Here is an 18,650-nt window from a genome sequence, read left to right on the forward strand (position 1 = left end):
AAGCTGCATTCAGTAGCATGGCAACATCCAGTGTATATATTTGACTGCACTCTGCTTTGTCTTTTGTTAGCTCCGATGTCAGCAGGTAAGTGAGCAGAGTGGCCCTGAGACCTGCCAGTGTAGGGCACAGTGTAGGAAACTGTCGCAGTTTCACATCTTTAGCAAACCTGGTGCTCTGCATTCCTCACCAGTGCCCAGGATGCTGCTGTCAATGCATCACACCCAGAATGCACAGACACTGCTTTGCTCCTGTCTTTTTGCAGTTTCCCTGTGGCAAGCTGCTGGGCTTGAGCTCCTGGGCTTCGTGCCGTGGCTCCTTGCAGCCCCACACCTCCTCCCCTTTCCAAAATGCATTTTGAAACTTCAGCTGTAGTGATCTGGGTGTGTGTAACTGGGAGTGCTAACATTATTGTCACTGAGGGGGAAAGCTGTGGCCCTATGCCCTACAGTGGAGCTCTCCAAGACATTGCGCCAGAGACTGCAGCTTACTGAGAGTGCTACGGAATGGGATCTAGGAGCTGCAACACCGTTTGCTTAATGGCCAGCAGTGACAGAGTTATAAATCAACAAGGCACCTATTACCTTCAATGGAAAACGGTAATCTGGTTTTTCTCCTAGCGGCTTCTGTTGCAATAATCACGTGCTTGCGGCCTCCTCCAGGGTACAGTGCAATGCATCTCCCTTGCAGCAGTCACATCCCTGGCCCTGGGAGCCCTCCCAGCTCAGCAGGGCACTGAGCATTCCCTCGACCGCTGGGAACCGCAGGGGCTCAGTGCCTGAGCTCAGCCCTCCAGCAGGATGTGTGCAGCTTCGCTCCACTTTTCACCAACAGCGGCAGGGCAGCCTGGAAATGGAGTTGTAGGAAGGGGAGGGATCCGTAGGGCTGCTTTCTTCCTGCTTTTTTCCCCACTCAGAGGTATGGAGGGCTGTTGAGCATGGCAGAGCTCCGCATTCAGAGCACCCTGCACAGGAGGCAGCACGTGGCCGCAATGGCAGCACCCTGGTGTCAGGTGTCTGTCTTAGCCTCTTCCCAGCAAGGTCTCCATCTAAATCAACAGGAGCTCTCTGGACTCCGAACCATGGCATACGTGTATTTTTAGAAGCCAATCAATCAGTGGTGACTGTTCAAGTTCAGACAAGTCAAACACAGCCTGCAAAGTTACACAGAAGCACTGTGTGTTGTAGAAGGGTTGGTGAGCCTGCTTATTATTTGGTGTGCCGTGCCAAATCCATGAGCTACCAAGGCTGGGTTCTTTTCAGAGAGATATCCATAAGAAGTGTAAGTATAAACAGACTGTGGATTGTGGCACACGCTTTTTAATTGAAGCAATAAATGACTGTTTGTGCTTCCACAGAAGCCCTCTTTCAAGGTGCTGTGTGTTTTCCAAACTTTAACACAGCCCTTGGTTCAGGGTTTGTCATCTGGGCCTTTCTGTAGGTGAGGAAACTGAGGCACAGGAGAATGTAGATGCTGCCAAGGAGCTACAGAGACTGTGAAGTCCCAGCTTGTCTCCAGAAAAGTGCTGCGCTGGGCGAAGAAAACAAACACCTGTGCCCTGGCTTCCCTTCACAGTCTGATCAGCGGAAACAGCAGCAGAGGGGTTAGTTAGGTCAGCACCTCTGGGCAGCAGCAGCAGGTTGACTTTTCAGTGGCTTTGGCTACAAGGCAGGAACGTCCCGAAGCCTTTCTGCGTGTTTCTTCCAAGTGCATGAGCTGGGGTTTGGAAACGGTGAGCACAGAGCAGGTATACAAATATAAAAAATGATCATAATGAAACGTATCCCTTCATGAACAGTGCAGAGGCTCAGTAGTTGTGAGGAAGCAGGCACAGCCTGGAGTCAAGCTGGACCTCGAAGATCAGACACCAACCGGTCAGTGAGCAGATTAGAAAATGCCGATTTCCAGAGCCTCAGTTTATCCAGCTTGAAAGTGGAACTGATACTTTCCTATGTCGCTGACCACTCAATCAAGAAACGTGGCCTTGGCCTCTTCTGTTTCTCTTCTTCTTCGTGTCCTTCCCTCCATTGCTACAAGACATCTGCTCCAGAACTTCTGGTTGGAGTCTTTGCACAGCTGCACAAAATGTAGTGCATGATCTGATTCTCAAATTGGGTTTAACTCATATGTACAGTGCCAGCTGGAGGGGCCTGCTGAGCTTTTGCTGATGCATCAGAAATATATTTTTAGGAAGGTTTCTCTATAATTATCACATTATAGCTCCTTCTGGATCACTCAGAGTATAGTAAACAATTGCTATACTTGTTAGAGGTCATGAATACAGAAAAACATTCCTCTGTGTGAGGTCTGCTGTTAAATAATAACTTGTCGTTTCATGGCGTGGGGGGAGTGAATGCCCTCGAAGGGACGTGCTGACATTGTTCAAGCCAGTGATCCAGTTCCTGTAATTTACACCACTTTCTTAAAGCTGCTTCTCTGCACAAGAACAATGGATGTGCTGAGGGACAGCTGTTGCCCTGCTGCAGCTCCTGTTGCCTTGTGTGTTGATCCTCTCTCCGGTTTCTCTGCTGTGCTGCTGCAGCAACACACGGATGGATCCCTGCTGGAGGCCTTGGAGGTGATGGGCAGCTGGGTGAGGAAGGTGGTTACCGGACAGCTGTGCAGGGTGCAGCCCTAGGCAGATGGGGCAGGTGAGTGGCATTAGAAGGTGATCACACAAAGAGATGATTAATGAGTAATTTCGTGATCAGTGAGTTGAATGAACAGCACTCACCTTTGTGGCATCTCTGCTATCTGGTATAGAGGGAGCATTCACTGCTGTCTTTTCCTCAGGGGATGCTAATGGTGTCCGTGTCCTCCGTCTGTCATCTGCCTGTCTGGGACCTTCGGGGCTCTGAGAAATCTCCTCTCTGTCTCCTTGAAATAGTCTGACACGATCAAGAACTACTTGCACACATTGGGCTCACACAGTGCTCCATGTAAAGCTTTATTCCCTTGGGAAATCCAGGCTTTACAGTAATCACCTTGCTGTTCAACCAGGCGTAACATGCAGTTGTGATTTTCATAGTACAGTAGAAAAGTGAGGATCTGGCTATGGCTGAAATCAGTTAACAGAACAGATAAGTTAGGAATCCCAGAGCCCCTGGAGTCCTATCTCAAGACCAAAGAAGAAACTAAGATGTCTGACGGAGCTGCCGAAGTGGGGTAGAGCAATGAGCTCCAACCAGACAGGTGACAGATGTGTCCATGATGACATCTCACAGTCCCTCCCTGTGGCATGGGAATCTGCCCTTTAATACGTGGTCAAAAGAAAATTAGGTCTTGGCAAAAACATAGCAAATTTAAGAGCTCAGTCTGGAAGGAGCTCAGCAGGGAGGCGTAGGAGCTGACTGCAGCATTTCAAAGTCTTTCTAGAAGCTGTGGTTTGGAGAGGAAAAGGGGATGAAATCTTCCATGTTGCAGCATGCAAGAACTCACCAGCTCTACCTCTTCAAATGTCGTTGTGACATGGCTCCACCATATTCATACTCATGACTGAAGGAATGGCAGACTCCATACTCAGCCCCTTGCTTCTTGCTTTTCTTGGTTTGTGTTGCATGCTCCATGTTGTTTTAATGTAGTTCCTAGTATTTAATGCATTTTTATTGCTTTCTCTAATAACATCGACTGAGTGCTAGGAGCCAATCTAAACAAGCTGTGCCAATAAGCCAAACATTTCACTTCAACCAGCAAAGCGGATGCCTCTTACCCCTACTCACGCCTGGCTGTGCAAACCAAGAGCCTCGCTGCTCATCAGGGAGAGCAAAGCAAAAGCCTGGCATGGGGTGGGCAGAGCTGGGCTGTGTCCCTGTCCCTGCCACATGTGTGCCATCAAAGTGTGTCGGCGTCGAGGTGCGGGCCAGGCAGTGTGCAAAGCTGGCTCTTCTCGAGGGATTAATGCAGCATCTTGTCTCGTGTACTTTGACAAGTTGGGTCTTGGTTTTGAGAGACTGTGAGCACTTTTAAATCCCTTTGACATCAGTGGAAGCTGGAGTTCATGTTCTGCATCGCTGAAAGCCTTTCCAAGCAATTAAAAAAAAACCCCAGACCTCCTCCCCTGGTGCTGATCTGTGGTGTGGTGTTGACGTAAGTGTACTGGAGTTTCACTTACTGCAGCTGGGTAGTTGGCACTTTTATAGGACTTTAAAAAATTTTTTTCTGTCTTTTGCACACTAATCCTGATTTTTTTTTTTTACTCTGTTTGCTCTTCTCCTACAAGCCCAGCCTTCATGTCTGACATCTCAGCACTGCTTCCTGTTGTTCTCTGTGATCTCCCTAGTTCCATCTTCTCTTCTCTGGTTTCCTCCCTTTCATTTTAGCTTTATTTTCCTCAGGCTGCCTGAGCCCATCCTCCCAGAGGGGAACCTATCTGTCTCATTCCCATCTCTGTTTCCCTCCCAGCCCCACAGCTGTTCCCACTCCAGCAGACCCGACTCCTGCTCAGAGCACCATCTATGTCCAACCCCTTTCCTCCTTCACTGCAGGTCAACAACAGAGAAAACTGGAAATGCCCCAGGAGGGGGAGATTACAGCCAAGAAAGATCGTTCCTGCAAGGTGCCAAGTGTTGTCTCACCAGCGTTCACCTGGACTGCTTTCATCTGGCTGGATGGTGGAACCCCCATCCCCAGCACTGACACCATTTGCAGTGTTTCATGCCACGCAATCCATCATTGCTCCTGAGAAATTTTCGCCTTTCATGCTACCCAAGCCTGAAAGCCAGAAACTCTGCTGTGAGGATGTGTGAGGTGTGAATGTACACTTCATTTCCAAGTGGTTCTTTTCCCCTCATGTGCTGCACTTTACCAGCAAAGCAGTGGGCACCATTCTCTGTGCTTTGGTCCATGTAATTATGTGTTTTCTAGCTGTGCTCGGTCAAAAGTAATCATGGAGTTACAACCTCAGTTGGAAGAGAAATCAGGTTAACAAGTTGACTTGTGTGTGATTACAGATGATACATTCTGCCACTGATTTGTTCTGCCATCCTTTTGCCCTCCTAAGTGGAACACACTGCGGGGACGGATGAAGCCAGTGAGCTGTTGGTGGTGGCACAGCCTGCTGAGGTGAGATACATGTACAGCTGATGGATTTGAAGGGACTTCTCCCTCCAGGGAACTGGGATGCATTTAGCTGCAGACTGCGTATCCACCTTAGGCACTTTGTGACCCCTGCCTTGGGTGTGTTTTTATAGAACTAGGGAATTATCAGATCTGGAAGGAGAATGTGTGTAGGCTGATCTGCCAGCACTGCTGTGCACTTGTACCCAGCTGCAGACACATCCCTCGCTCCGTCCCTTCGCCTCTCCTGTACTCCCCAACTCAGACTTCGCCTTGTTCAGCAACAAAGAAAATGCCTTCAGAAATATCGTTGCCCTGATACAGCAGGAGGCTGTGACAGATACAGTCACTGCTGGGGAACGAGCGCACAGCAATGCTGCGCTGTCTGTGCCATTATTGTTCTCTGCTGCAAACTGGAAGCGACCGAGAGCAGGGCAAGGCAGCAGCCCTTCTGTAACAGCCCTCCCGGGATGCACACACGGCTCCAGTGGTGCAGGATGTGCACAATGGGCATAGCTGGCAGCTTCTGCCATGAGGACGATGACAAAATCCCTCGTCTGGATTTCGCCTCATACCCTCTCAGTGATTGACATTCAAACTGTTGGCTTTTAAAAAATCAAGAAAAGAAGAAGGGAATATGTAAACTTCCAGGGCAAATTGTGTTGAAAAATTGAAGAGTGATGCAGTGATTGGCTCCAGGCTGGTCCTGCAAGGGTTGACTCTCATGGGCAAAGTTATGACTTCTCTGAGGATTCTTCTCATTAGGGTTTGTTATGGAGAAGTCAGTGCGCATTCCCTCTGTGAGCAGTGAGAGCTGTGGCACTGCCTGCTCAGTGCTGCACTCAGCTCTGAAACTGCCTGCAGCATTTCCAGGCACAGGTATGTATGGGGAAAACATCCAAAGCACAGAACGAGTTTGCATTAGCTCTTGGTTATGTGGATTACTGGATTCAAGAGAAAGTTTTAGTTACACAACACAAACAGCCCACTTGTGGATGTGTCACAGTGATACTCTGGCACGCTCAGCAGCCCATAAAAATGCCCGCTCTGCTTATACTGTTGAATTGTTTCAGCCTTTGATAAACCATCTGTTGCAGCCTGTTGTACATTTTAAAGCATTTCTTGCTAATGGATTTTCACAATGTGGTTTAAGGGATGTTGTTATTAATAAATGTAACTGTACTGAATAGTAATTTGATAAAGATGAAAGAGGTATTTATGAATTTCACTTTCCTTTCAGCAGCTGCTAGGAATTTTTCCCTCCTTCAGAATATATTGCATTTAATGTTGATTTCCTTTTCGTAAAAACTGTTATATTCTCACTTTATAAAGAGGATATCAGAGGAGTTGGACCAGTTGTGCTATCTTCTGTGCAGTAAAAATCCAGTTCTGCTCAGAACATGGCAGAGATTTCCTTGCTGAAAGGCAGGGCTGCCGGGCATCCCATCAGAAATGCCTACAAATACCGTGTATGTTTAAAGTTGGTTTTTTAAAATATGATTAATGGGTCTTAATATTGATGGAAGCATTAAAAGAAAATAATTTATCCACACTTTTTGCTAATGGGCCAATCTCCATTACGTTATCGTTACAATGGCCTTGTTGTGTGTAAATTAATTAGGGACTTTCAGTACCAAATAATGTGTGATTGGCTCCAGTTGAACAGGAAACACGGGGTGTCTGAAGGCTGCTATCTACCACAAAAAGGGCTCTGCTAACACTGGTGGCACACAGTAATGGGAAGTACTGTGAGTTATGTTGGGCTGCATCATAAAATGATTGCAGGGCCAAGCAGGGACAGTGGTGAGGAGGAATGTTAGCAGAAAGAGAATGGAAAGCTCTCTTTCCTAAGAGGTGAGCTTTGCTTTACTAGAACCTGATCCACGCAGAGATGGATGTCTTCAGCAGAGGAGGCAGGTATTAATCACAGGAAATAACTTGCAGAGCAGGAGTTCCCTTGACAAAAAAAAAAGATTTTCTATTTTTGGATTGTGCTTTTAATTAAAGATGCATGAGGTCCACATGCAGAAAGGACCAAAAGGCAGTGTGAAGCTGGAGGGTGCTGAGAGACAGGGCCCTGCTCCTGCCCCTCTGGGTTCCCTGCTTTGTGATGCTGCACAGCCGCTTCTCTTCTCTGTGCCTCTTTGCTACCTCCCACTTTCTGTGCTTTGTCTTTGTTAGCTCTTTTCAAGGGCTGAAGCTTTCTTGTACCTTGAGTTAGCACTGCATTTAGCTTCTCCAGATGCTATGGTAATGCCATCAGATCTAATAGTTAGCCTGCCACCCAGCTCATTCTCTCAACTCATTCTTTTGCGAAGTTGCTCATCCTTGTGAATAGGCAGCTCAGGGATTTATATAGAAAGAAGTAACATGGATCTGCCTCTGATCTTAAGTATAAATCAAGAGTAAATTCAATGAAACTCAGCAGGAATACAATAGGCATTTGTTACAGGGGAACCGAGACATTCTCTGCAAAATACACAAATGCTACTTGCAGTAAAGTTTATAATACTAGACAAGAAAATGGTGTGATGTCTTGCTCCCTGCACACTGCACTGAACTTCTCCCTTGGGGTGACTCTTTATGTTATAAGCAGACAGTTTTCCTGGACTAATTTCCTTGCATAGTAGGCTATAAATAATTATTATTGGTATTGCACGGAGGCTGCGAGTTCCTGGACAACCGTGACCGAATTCTTAATTTGCCAGTTACTGATATCATGCATCTGTTTTTGTGATTACTTTAATTATGTTCTATATGTAATTGAAAGAATACAAAATCATCTTCTTTTTTCTTTGTAGATTCACAGACTGATGGAAGGACAGCCCACCTCTGGCCATCTCTGCGTTTGTAAATCCTGTCTGGTCTCAAATGATATTCTGGGGTAAGCACTTGTTTATACAGTTTAGCAGTGTTAGCCCCTATGTAGACTCTGAAGACAATACCAGCAGGCTGTCAGCATCCCTTGGGCCACATTGTATGTTGTAGGAAGATTCTCAGCAGTGAAAATGTAGTTTTATTCTTCTCAAAGTGCCCCTTACCAAAGTCAGCCAAGCATCCAGAAGCCATTACTCTGAATGATGGATGCAGCATTAATATTCTACTGACTTGATAAGCATACAAGATAGTCCAAGTCTTTCCAAAGGTTTCAATTTCTATCATGTCCCCCATTTCTTTTGACTGAACCATGCCATATTGTACATCCAGGGCTTGACAGCTCTAATTTCATAGGAGCCAATGGACTTGAAAGATAATCTATTGATGTAGGAGATAGATGAATCAGGCCTGTGGCCAGAGTCCCGTTGACTTCAGTGAAAGCAGACAGCGATGCAGTTGCTGTCACATAGGTCTTGAGAGCAGACTGCTTTAATGACTTTGTCCTCAGGTGCCCAACTCAGTCACTGTGCTAAAGGAATGGAGCACAGCTACATGATCTGGGGTGCTGGATGCTGCTGGGTGGTCCAAGTCATAGATACTGCCAGTGAGCACAATTGCTCTTGCAGAGCCAGTACAAAGAGCTCAAGATGCAGTCCTGCTTTCCTTCTCTCCATCTTCCAACAGGAACGCAGGTCTTGACCACACACACTGTCAATACAGGACCTTGGACTTGAACTTTGTGCCTCGGACTTCAGCTTTGTGAGCCCTTAGACAGTCCTTCTGCAGCTGCATCAGCCCACACACAGTCACAGCTCTCAGTTGGGAGGTGGCAGGCACAAAGCTGGCACTGGCTCTGTGATTACCTCTCTGCAAAGTCAAACAGGTGAGCATACTCTGCTGGTGGCCTAAGTGCTTTTGTTTGCCTTAACACTGGCCTTGAGCAGCGGTTAAGCACAGCTGGCACCGGCCTCAGGAGGCAACGATCACCTGCTGCTCCTCTTAAGCTTTTCTATACTGAATAAGAAGCCATGTTCTTGCTCTAGTAGCCCAAACAGGTGTGGAATCAGCATAGAAGCAGCATGAAACTGCCTTTCTGATTTTACATCCTTGATAAGCTGTGTTGCAAAGGCTGGGATTGCCCAAGAGTTACACATGCCTCAAACTCAGTATGACATTGTGGAACATTGGCATCTTGCTCTCCTGGGCTCCTTTTATAATACCAACTAGAAAGATTTTCCAGGACAAATGGAAATTTGGCCCTTGAATTTTTGATTGTATATACAAACAAGCCTCAGGCATGCAGGATTTGGCCTATTTGACCAATGTGCTCTGTGGTTCTGAGGATGCTCTGCTGCCTTTTCACTAGAAAGCAAAGGCAGTTTTGTGCCCAACAGGAGACAGTTTTTCTTGAGTTTTTTTGTTGCTGCCTTCCCCTGCAAAGGGGTGTGAAGGGGTGGTGCAGCATGTGGGTTTTAACTGGACGCCATCCCTTTAATGTGGAGTTGTGTGGTTGTTTTTTTTCAGGGCCAAAAATAAATGCTAGTGAAGGAATAAACAGACGTGAAAAGAAGGCTTGGACACTTGGAGGACAAGACTGCTTTGTGTTTCCCAAAGCAATAAGCCTCTTGACAAGGAGGTTACTCTTTCAGAAAAACACGAGTCCTGTGACAGTGCCAAGGTCAGTAGGTGCCCAGCAGAGCAGGGAGCATTCAAGGCAGACGTGTTTTGGGAAAGGGGCATATTTGCTCCCCTTGAAAGAGAGGGGAGAGAAGGAGAGAAATTTACTTTGCTCTGCCATTTCAGCTCTTTCTACAGAGTTTGAACGTGCACCAGTTTGGCAGCAGAAGACAGCTTCCATCTATCTCAGATAGCAACGTGGCCCCAGCACTGTGGCTGTATCATTTGCATGCTGGCTTGGGAAGAGGGCCGTGCTGCTGCCGCTCTGGAGGAAGCAGGTAAAGAGAGGACATGTGTCACATGCAGAGTCCTGGCAATAAGGCCTGGATTTTTAAAGGTGCTTTGCGTTTTTCAGAAGTCCCTTGTGGACACGGCTCTCTCTTCTTGTGCTGGTCTAAGCACAGTCTAAGCTAGGCCTCTGCTACCAGTCTGCACGTCACAGACTGGTCAGCTGCAGTCTGGATGGGCTTTGCTTTCTGCAGGAAATTAGCAGAATTCAAAGCAAATAGGCAGGTACGGGCATCCTGTGTTCTGGTAATTAGAGCTGGTTAGCAGAGTGCTGCAGTGATCACGGTGGGGGTAGGAAGCGTTGGACTTCACTTTAGGGACTTAACTGGACTCTCCATCCAGTGCAGTATGTTTTGAAATGTGGCCTTTTAGGCTCTTTATGGTCTCAGTTGGATACAGAATGAAAATGCTGAATAATACTGAGCAATGATAAGATTATACAGAGTCTGCCTCGTGCACAAAGGGGAGTGCAGTTCTTTCACAGCCTCTAAAGCACCAAGTTGTGAGTCAGCCAAAGCCTCTGAGGACTCTGGGTAAGAAACACAGCTTTTAAAGGCACCTCGTTAGGACTGAATCTTCAGCACCGTCTGTAGTGACACACAAACTCATCTCAAAGAGGGCAAATGTTGAGAAATTAAGGGAGCTAATTAGTGGAATCAGCTGCACTGCAGAGCTGAGGAATTGAATGTGATGGAACTTGGATTCCAAAAGTAGCTGAAACATGCAGGAAGTTTAACCCTGACAGGAAATGCTCCAACCATAAATAACCATGGATGAGTGGATAAATAACCAGCCCCAAACACATGGGGAGCATTAACTGACATGCAGAAGTTCTGACTGGCATGAGGGTATTCTGCTGGCATGCAGCTAGGGATTGAAATCAGATGTCTGGAGAGGAACTGCTACAGAGTACGATGCTCTGCTCTGCTCTTTGATGGAGTCCATCACTCTTATCACAGGGCTGACAAAGCAGCTTACCCTGCAGGTCCTGAACAGCCACTACTCCAGTGACGTGTTCAGGGCAGCAGTTCTGGACCTGCCTTATGAGTTACTGCCACAAAGGTGGCATTGGAGAGAAGTGGTGGAGCAGAAGACTGGAGGCAGGATTTGCCTCAGTTGTCCAATTTGAAGTTGCTGGGATGGGGAAGGTAGAGACAGAATGAAACGTCAAAGGTGAGCTCGCGAATTGGACTTGAAATTAGAACAGATGGCAGAGAGTTTCAACTGGAGAAATAAAAAGAGGAGAAACGTGGTCGTTATGGAGTGAGAATGGGGTTGAGATTAGACCCAACTACATATAGTCTAAAAATGAATTAAAAACACCTTGTCCACATTTTCAGTAGAGATGATCATATTGAGCAGTGGGACAAAGACAGGATTTCTAGTGGGAATATATGTAAGGGAATGAAAATCACTGCATGTAAGGTGGAAAGAAAAGCATGAAGAATTCAGTGTGCTCAGGTGAAGGTGCACTGGCAGATTTCCATCCCAGGATTTGGCACATGAAATGAGTTCAGCTTACCCTGATATTTCTCTTTGATGACTGATTTTTTTTTAGGTAAATGAAATACAGGTGATTTACTCTATCCAGACTTGAGTGAAGAATCTGATATTATACCACAGGGGAAATTACTAGTTGAAGTTGAGACGATGGGGATTAGTGTGGATGGTGAATGCAAAACTGTTAAAGTGCAGAGGAAAGGGGAGCTGTGAGAAGAGAAGAAATGCCAGACAGAGGCAGTCAGTAAGTGGAACTGCTCAGGAGTCAGTGTTGAGTTCAGTCTTGTTTGTTTCATTAATGAGTCTGGCACAGCAGCAGGAATGTAGTAAAGAAATCTGCTGAGGACACGGGCTTTCTTAATACAGAGGATGATCAGAACATCAGTCAGCAATGAGTGAATGACAGAATTCATCTGAAATAGAATGGACAAAGTAGTAAGACGTGCAGTTAGAAATTAATAACGAGAATATCGTATTACTCACTTGAAGATGACAAAGGCAGGGGGGTGGAAAAAAAACCGCAGAGCATACTTGCTCCCAGGGATAACTGTGAGCCACCAATCTGATATGGAGAGGCAAACACAATCCTAGAAGGTACAGGTTCACTCATGTTTGAGGAAGATTAGCAGGTACAGAGAAGGGCACTGAGGATGATCAGAGGGTTTAGAACAAGAGGAGACTAGAAGACTTTCATTTGTTTAGTTTTTCAAAACAAAGGCTAGAGGAGATAGGATTGTTTTCAGTAAATATATCTGATAGGTAAAGATCAGAGGAAAAAGAGAATTGTTTAAACTAAATTATGATGCTGGCACAAGAACAAATGATATTAAAGCTGAAAATTTTAAATGAAGTGCTGGGACAGCCTGCCAAAAAGCACAATATGATGTAATTGAATGTAACAGTAGGAGGCTGGATCAGTAATCCAGAGCCCTGCATTCCTAGATAACTTCTTTTTTGGGAAGGGAATTAGCCACAGCAGCTAAATGGAGGGAGTGGAAAGAACTGCCCAACCAACACCACAAAGGTGTTCCCAGTGATGGAGCAGTGCGGTGTGCAGGGCGTACCATGGAGTGGTTTCTTTCTCGGTAAGAAAACAAGGCTGCAGTTTGTGTTGCTAAGTGCTGGCTGTACCAGAAAAAGTGTCACTAAAACATTTTGCTGTGGGCTTGAGCTCTTGCTTTTTACCCAAAATGTGACCATCTTTCACCTCCCAAACCTAAATATACATTGCTGAAAGCACACCTTCAGGAATTGCTGTCTCGACACTGTCAGTGCCTTGCAGGCTGTGCAGAGGCTGGAGGCAGGCAGTGTGCTCAGCTCCCCGCTCTGTCCCTTGGAGCTCTCCTTTTCTGATGGCCTGTTAGGCAAAACGCCTGCACAGGGAATAATGTTGTGCCTCTTTGAAGAGAAGCAGTAAACAGGCTTTTGGCAAAGTGAGTGCTGGCATCTAACCGGCACCTCTTAAATGAAGCTGGCTGACATACACACATGCTGCAGTGATGCTCCTGCAGTGGGAAGAGACCCCTGAGCTCAGGACATGGGACCTCCCCGTCCTGCAGCCCCTCTGGAGCAGGGGCTGAGTAGCAACTGGTGCCAGGGGCTGGGGCTGCTCTGCTCTCCAACAGGTCTGCGCCAGGTGCCCCGTGCTGCTCATCCGAGGGCAGGAAAATGCAGCTGGCCAGAGTCCTTGGGTTTGGAAGCTAAAGGTAGGGCCTTCCCTTTTCCTCCCCCTAAGGAGAACTGGCAAATTCAGCTCTTCAATGGCACGAGCTCATCTCAGCCTTGCCTATAAATAGATAAATGAGATTCCTGCTGTCCCTGTGAGTAATTCTGACATCCTCCCTTTGCCTCGCAGAGAGCTGAGTCACAGGCACTCTGCACTCCAGTCCCTGCATTACTTACATGGTCTCAAAGGAAATTTTAACACATCCAGTGAATCATCAGGGATTGGATCATGTTTAAAGTTATTCCAGTGGCATTTCCCTTCTATTGTAGCAAGTCTGCCAACACCTAAAACTTTAGCTAATCTGGACTCAGAATGCATTTAGGAAATAGCATGTTGACATATGCAGCTACTAATACAAATAGCCTAAAAAGTTCTCCTAAATCTGCATCAGTAAATAAATGAACCTTAGAGGATTCCTTTAGCACTTTGGGCCTGCTAATTTTGTCAGACTGCTTCATTTTGTTGCTGCTTATTTAAAAGAACTCAAAAGTTTGAAATGTTTTAATATTCAGTCTTTAGGTCCCTAATTTAATCTCCTGCAGGTTTCCTGCCAAAATATTATTTGCACTGAGATGGAGCTTGCAGCCCTGTGCTCGTTCTTTCACAGAAATGCACACATTCCTGTTCTTACCCATGATAAAAATAAAATGCCTGCAAAGCAAGGACAAAACCAGCATGGTGTTAAGTACAAAACACAGAGCATAATATGGTGGCTGCACAAGGATCTGAGCTCCAGCATAAAGCTGTATCTCCTGATGGGACATTTTCACTTGTTACCCTTCCTTCTCCCACATGGGACAGTGTAGTCTGATTGGCTTAGAGGCAACACAGCATCTGCAATCAGAGCAAGTCTCCTCCTGCCTCAGAAACAACTGAAAAGTGAAAAATTCTCCAGCAGAATTTGGGAGCTCTGAAACAAATAGAAGCAGATATCACTCTGTTGGTTTTCTGGCTTGCCTTGCTGTATCTTAGAACTTGTTGGGTCTTTCCACTCATCCAGAATCCAGTTACCAAACTCTCCATTTGAATGAACAAGAAATGCTAATGTTCACTGGTTTGCTGCTGTGCTTTAGAGACTCTGAGACCTAAAACCTGGCTGGTTCTTTTGATAACCCTAGGAATGCTGTGTTTTATTCAAATAACATTTTTCTAGCACCTTTTCATAAAGCAACTCTCTGCCTGTGTGCAGATTGTTAACAAGTATTTGTTCAACACATCCCAGCATGAGCTGCAGTCTTTCCATGAGATGGTTTGTCTCCTACACTAAGGATCATTGGTTTATTTATCAGCCCAGCACAGCTTTGCTTGACAGTGTTCTGCCAGCTGTTACTATACAACAGCATTGGGAAAAAAGATCAGTTTTGGCTCTCAGCGGAGTTGGACATAATTCAGCTACCTGTTGACAAATTATGATTTGTTTAACAGCATAAACTGTAATATTTTTATAGCTGATAGTTTTCACCCTTCCCTGCAGCTGGGGAAAAAAAAAAAAGAGGAACTCCCAGAAGCTCCTCACTTGAAACCAGAGTTTTCTTGTAGCAATGCCTTGTACTGTTGTTTCTGTACTTTTTTGCTCATGCCTTTTAAATATGCTCCTCCAAACTGTACTTCATGACTGTCTCTCAGGAGGGCCAGATCCTGTAGGACATGTCCTCAGCTTGCAGAAAGAGATCATTAATCATTAGTGTGCCCTGGTCCCTGGCTATTTTAATCACTGGTGAAATACTCATGCAGTTCCCACTCCTAAAAATGGTATTTGACTCCAATGCACATGATTTCCTTTGGCTTCCTTTCCCCATTTAATAGCAAGCCATAACAACTTGGAAGTGCAAGCACTGGAATCCATAGATTTGCTTCTCATCTGTCATGGAGCCAAAGCTTGGTACTGCAGGTAGTATCTGTGGTGAGCAAAAGATCAGAATATATTGTGACTGGCTGTCTGTGACAACCTTTCTGCCTATAGACTGATGGTCAAACCCTGTCCTGTGTACTGGAGCTCTGAAAATGTATTTGGTCCCTTCTGTATCATTAGTCCACTTCTGTCCCACTTTATGATATAATGATTAAAAATGCTTTTTGTGTGTGCTGGCAATAATTAGGGCATGTTAGTCCACGGTGGGAGGAGTGGATGAACTAGCAGTATGTTTGAAAACTGCAGGCTGTGGCAACCCATAAATCTTTGTTCAATTTTCCCTTTAAAAATGTTGCACTGAAGTCACAGGAAGCTCAAGGGCAAAACAAACTGCTCAGCCTCAGATTCAGGATCACAGTGAAGCTGTGTACTTTGCTTCTTTCACGAGGCAGATGAGCAGCCTCAGGAGTCTGAGTTGTCTGAGAAAACTTCCCTGCCCTCCCTTAATTGCAGACTAATAAATGTATTGTTCCCCTCTCCCTGGGCTTACCTGATTTATAAACTTGATTGCTACAACTCTGAATTCTCTGCTTTTACTCTTCATATGTAAACAGGTTCCTTTTGAGCTTAGAGAAAGCACCAGTTTGGTTTTGCACAGAGGGAGGGAGCAGGTGAAGTTTATAGATGTAAAAGCCTAATAGGTGATGCTCAGCAGGTGCCCTGGTCATGAGGGAGCTGTTCAGGGATAATTACAGCACATCAGCTTGAAGGCACAATGACAAACAGAGGAATATCAAGAATTCAAATGTGGAATTTAACTCATCTCTTCTGACAGTTATTTACATGGAAAACCATGGATCTTTCTCTTGTGTCTTTAATAGACAAGTAAAACTACGTACTTCTTTTTTTTTTTTCAAATTGCATATAAGGCAGAATCATCCTCAGCAACGAGGAATTTCTGTCTGCAGGGCTGTCAGGTTCAGAAGTCACATCCTGTTACCAGCTTTAAAACTTGATGCTGCAGAGAAAGGTAGGTAGAGAAGTCCCACTATCCTACGCCAGCTGATGAGTTTGTGTGCTGTGACTCAAGGCGTCTATTCATTTTGTTAAGGCTTTATTTTGTTTTATTTCTCTTTATAGAGAACTAAATCTCAACCAATACCAGCTGGGCCCCAGAACAGAGTCCAGCTCTTAGGAAGGCTGTCCTGGCTGTCTCACCAGTTCTCTTAATTAAACTTGATCAACACTGGCCTAATTAAAAAGACAAAGCCCAGCAGTAATCTGCTAAAACTAAAGGTTGCTTGGCAGCTTGGATTTCTTCAGTTTTGCTGAAAGCAATTTAAATCATGAAGAAAGTTTGCCTTAATAACCACATTTCCTCCATGAAACAGCTATTCATCAAAAAGTAGCAAAGGGCTCCAGTGACAGAAGGCACCAAATTCGCCTGCAAAATGTTATTTCCTGCACTGGTCTAATTCAGATCATGTGGCTGACACACAATTTCTATTTGAATGAATGTACCAGATTAAATTATCCAGGCAGATGTTGTGCACTGAAAGCAGTTGATAACATCACAGGGCAGTTCAGAAAGGTCCTGTGCAGCCAGAGGCTCCTTGCAGCCTGGAACACTGGTGCTTGAAAGATTCTGGAGCAGTTGCTTTGATGTGCAAAGAAATATGAATGGTGGCTCAAGCTTAGTACATCTTCTGCTATCCATGCAGAATTATCTGCATGCGAGTAGGGAATGCTTTATTTTGGCAGGGTCTATTGTAATGTTCATACTACTTAGCATACTCTAGGGATGGCAACTTCAAGAAGTCTAGGGCAGCACCATTGAGACTGACTGAAAAAATCCCGTGTCTACTTTTCAAAACACATTTATTTTAGGAATTTCTGCATTTTCCAAGCCAGACTGGAGATGCTAAATGACAGAGATGCACAAGCAGGAAACTGTGGCTTACCAGAAGGTAGAAGAAACACGGTTATAAAGCACTGGAAGAGTCTGTCAGACATTTATATGGGCAGAGTTCCCATAGCACATGAGAAGACGATCCATTCATCCATGCACTAGCTTCAGGAAGAGCTGCAGGATTGTCCTGTGCACATCCCCTGCATTTGGAGGAGCTCTTCTGACCTCCACATCCACCACTGGATTCTCTCCACGGGGCAGAGCTGTGATAGGAAGAAGCTGGGCAGGCTCAATCCAGTATTACAAAGCAAAAAGGGGGTTATTTTAACATACAAATATTCTTACTTTGAGTAAGATGTGAATACTAAAGATAAAAATTGTAACATAGGAACAAAAACCCCTTCTGGATCTTCCTGTTTCCAGTACTAAGCGTCAGTCATTCTTGTTAGTAGTGGTGGTGCTTCTGTTTATTTGATCGGTAGATACTGGATTAAAAGCAGGTTAGTTCCATCCACACATCTCACCAGGGGAAACGTTCAATTCCTCACATCTTGTTTTGGTATCAGGTGAAGGCACTGCATCAGCTACATGAGGAAACAGTCTGTGGCTTCGTATGCTGGACCGGTCTCGGAAATCGAAGGCATCAAAGCAGAAAGTCCTGAAGCAAACAACTCCAAAGGCAGCGACCTGCAAGGCAGCCCTCAGCAGCACAGGTTTCTTTGCTCCCAGCCCATCCTTAGCAGACAGAATATGCCTTTCTTGTGCCCATTACCTCCCTTACCTAATCACACAACTGCTGGGACCAGGATTGTCTTTTAGGGCTTGCTTACACAGAGCAGTTGACTATTCTGCAATAGCTGCTGCAGGATGACTTCACGTGAACGCGCTCATTCCACAGCGGCTGTTGGAGCTCCTGATTCATACCATACCTTAACTGGAGTCGTGTCAGCAAGGCAGTGTGCTTTACAGAGTTAAGCAAGACCCAGGACCCAGTTTGGGGTTTCTAGTCACTTCTCCTTAACATAGAGTTGAGCTTTAAGAAAAGCAGTTGAAATGTTCCTGAGAATGACAAATAACAAATGAGTAATGCTTGCTGTGGAGCCACACAGCCCAATTAAAAATAGGTAAGTGATGTGTAAAGGCAAGTCTGTGCAGTCTGTGTAGAGAGAAGGAAAAAACTAAAAATAAGCATGCATTTCTAATCTATTGACGCAGTCACATGGAGCAGAATTCATTGATAAAAATATCAATTAATTGATAGAGAAAGCCTTTTCAAACAGGTAATGATTAAAACAACCAGACGCTGGGAAGGGGACAGTTAGTGTTGCGGAGCCAGATTAATTTGATTATCCATCTCCCTAGGTAAAGTTATTAAAGGAGAAAAGCTTTTTGTTGTAGAGTTCAATGAAAACAAAAACTTAACACATACAAGCTCTCAGAAATGCAAACAAGGTGTTAGAATGCATGATGGAGAATAATTGAATATTACAATTCTGTTTAACAAATTGCCTCTCTTTGTACAATCACTGCATCTCTGCCCTAAGCAGGAATGAAGCTCAGAATAAGATGATGAGAACGAGCAGAGATCTGCCATGGCTGAGAGCAATTCAGCAGACCAAGGAGTAAAGAAGGGAGTTAGCAAGGAGAGGGCAGTTCCCAATGTAATGAAAGGCATTAAGTGTAAAACCACCAACACTTTCCCAAACATGAAAAGAATAAATTGAATACCGAAAGAAAAAAAAAAGGGAAGAAATGCAGATGTAATAAT

At 45.2% G+C, this 18,650-nt stretch overlaps 2 long non-coding RNA genes across 9 annotated transcripts in view; one reads left to right on the plus strand and one right to left on the minus strand.

Moving 5' to 3' along the window:
* Nucleotides 1-18,626, plus strand: part of LOC128083303 (uncharacterized) — a 75,256-nt gene extending 56,630 nt beyond the window's left edge. Inside the window, exons 7-12 of the long non-coding RNA XR_008208026.1 lie at nt 421-5,932; nt 7,855-7,937; nt 8,615-8,813; nt 9,455-9,608; nt 9,734-9,885; nt 17,449-18,626. This is a non-coding gene — a long non-coding RNA (uncharacterized LOC128083303). The remainder of the gene's footprint in view (nt 1-420; nt 5,933-7,854; nt 7,938-8,614; nt 8,814-9,454; nt 9,609-9,733; nt 9,886-17,448) is intronic.
* Nucleotides 1-18,650, minus strand: part of LOC128083302 (uncharacterized) — a 47,613-nt gene that overhangs the window by 635 nt on the left and 28,328 nt on the right. For 5 of the 8 annotated variants that reach the window (XR_008208022.1, XR_008208021.1, XR_008208020.1 and 2 more), the window contains one exon: nt 583-17,941. This is a non-coding gene — a long non-coding RNA (uncharacterized LOC128083302). The remainder of the gene's footprint in view (nt 1-582; nt 17,942-18,650) is intronic. The other 3 variants (XR_008208024.1, XR_008208023.1, XR_008208025.1) reach the window with 3 other exon arrangements.

This window comes from Tympanuchus pallidicinctus, unplaced genomic scaffold (assembly GCF_026119805.1).
Source record: "Tympanuchus pallidicinctus isolate F22 unplaced genomic scaffold, pur_lepc_1.0 scaffold23, whole genome shotgun sequence".
Lineage (NCBI taxonomy): Eukaryota > Metazoa > Chordata > Aves > Galliformes > Phasianidae > Tympanuchus > Tympanuchus pallidicinctus.